This window comes from Capsicum annuum, chromosome 6 (genome assembly GCF_002878395.1).
Source record: "Capsicum annuum cultivar UCD-10X-F1 chromosome 6, UCD10Xv1.1, whole genome shotgun sequence".
Taxonomy (NCBI): domain Eukaryota; kingdom Viridiplantae; phylum Streptophyta; class Magnoliopsida; order Solanales; family Solanaceae; genus Capsicum; species Capsicum annuum.
In genome coordinates, this window is record NC_061116.1 from 16,717,845 (window position 1) to 16,720,053 (window position 2,209).

At 38.4% G+C, this 2,209-nt stretch overlaps 1 non-coding gene across 1 annotated transcript; it reads right to left on the reverse strand.

Annotated features, from left to right (window-relative positions):
- Window positions 1–838: 838 nt before the first annotated feature.
- On the reverse strand, window positions 839–944 carry LOC124899883. Its single transcript, XR_007057446.1, has one exon. It is a non-coding gene; the product is annotated as a small nucleolar RNA R71 (small nucleolar RNA).
- Window positions 945–2,209: the final 1,265 nt, after the last annotated feature.

Below are 2,209 nucleotides of genomic sequence, written 5' to 3' on the forward strand. Positions count from 1 at the left end.
GTAGACATAATCCCAAGATTTCCTCAAATCTTGATTTTAAATCAAAAGTGTTATATTCGTGCATTGTTAGTTGACAAACCACTCCTAAATCAAATTTCCCCATTTTATTTTACATGTTGCTCTTGTTAGCATTCCGAGTAATATCTTAGTAAGTTGGGCATCCATAAGGTTTGAAGTTTATAATTCAGTCCTTGACATTTGACCCCAATTTAAATTGGGTTACTTGACAACGACCGCCTCCCTTTTAAATTATGGGTGTGAGTTGAGTGTTATCAAAATGGTGCCGTTGCCGAGGAGTGAAATATAGATTTTACTTGTGCAGTGTAATTCTTACTTGGGAATACCCGGGGTGGTATAATTTACTTTATTTATTATTTTATAATTTTGTTTTAGGTGATCAAAGTGTTAATGCAACAATGAGTGTGAACGAAACTATGAGTGATAACGCAAGCACATAGGCCCCTTTATGCCCTTATAGATAATGAAGGCTCGCTAAATAAGGCAGGACAAACAAGTGCAATCTGTATCCCACTAACTAATGGGAACAGAGTCTTTCATGTGACTAGCGTTATGCTTCACAAGTTATAAATGAAAGGACTGTATGGGGGTCAAGCCTTTGAGAACCCAAATGTCCATTTGAAGAATTTCCTGGAAGTGTGTGCACCTTTCAATATAGCACATATTACTCAAGAATCCATTCGGCTTTACCTTTACCCATTCTCATTAATGGGCAAGGAGGTTTCATGGCTCCGCTCACTTCCACCTGGCTCAATTACATCTTGGGATGAGCTTACTAAGGTGTTTCTTGATAGATATTTCCCTCCATAAAAAATGCTTCAAAATCAGGACAAGATTGTGAATTTTTGGCAAATGAATGGAGAACCATTGTTCGAAGCTTAGAAGATGTTTAATGGTAAGCTTACTCAATGCCCAAATCATGAAGTCCCAGAGAAAATGCTTCTTGAGATCTTCTACCATGCCCTTGATCCATTAATCAAAACAATGGTAGATAATACGATGGGTGGTTCCTTAGTGATGTTGCACCACTACACGACCTTTCTATTGATTGAAAAAGTGTTAAAACAAAATTGGGGTTGGAATACCCAAGTAATCAAATCTCCCAAGATTCCTTCTATGACTTTCATGGTCGACAATGAACAAATATCAGGGAATGAAGAAAAGGAGGAGTACATGGCAGAAAAGATGACCTAACTTGAACGCTTGACAAAGCATGTTATGGGCACACCCGTGAAAGAGGTCAATGTCATAGAATTAAAATCTTATAAAGATGATGAAGAAGAAGAAAAGATGTTGGATGAGGGAATTCGCTATTTGGCTAACTACTCAGTGGGTTCCTGCCCTACCTACCAAAGGCGAGGTGGGAATCAAGGTTGGATAGACCATGAAAGGGATAAAGATTGGAGATATTGAGAACATTACTATGACCGTTATGTTCTTCCTCATGACCGTACCAAAGCCAAGGAGTCAAATACTATCGACCCCAAAAAATTCAAGATCTAGGATGTTTTGACAAGGATCTTGAATAGAGTAGAAGGAACAGACAAAATGGTCTATGAGTTAGAAGGCGATTTTTCTCAACTTTGTCAAACCGTGATGTCTCACTTTACTTCTATCAAGCAATTGGAAACCTAAGTCGGGAAAATATCTACGCAACTAAATGTTAGACCTAGAGGTGGACTCCCTAGTGACACGATTGCTAGTCTAAAGAATGATGCTAAAGTTCTAAAAATTGGCACAAGGAGTGGGAAGGTACTTGATGAGCCATTTGCAGGAGATGTGAGCGAAAATTTTCTCAAAGATAAAGCAAAGGAGGTGATGCCTCGAAGAAAATATGCAAGTGATAGAAAGAGATCAATGAGAGTGATGAAGAAGTGGTTGAAGTTAGAAAGCCACAATATGAAACAAGGACGACCATGCAAGTTCCTACCCCATTCCCTCAACTATTGCATAAAAAAGAGGAAAGTGACAAATTTAGGAAGTTCATGACCAAACTTAGCAACCCATCAATAAATATTCCGTTACTTGAGGTAATCCATGAGATCCCAGGATATACTAAGTTAATGAAAAAGTTGATGTCCAAGAAGAAACTTGTTAAAGGTGATACCATTGAGGTCACTCATGGGTGTAGCACTATCATACATAGTAAGGTTGCGTAAAGAAGGATGACCCTGGCTCATTTACTATTCCT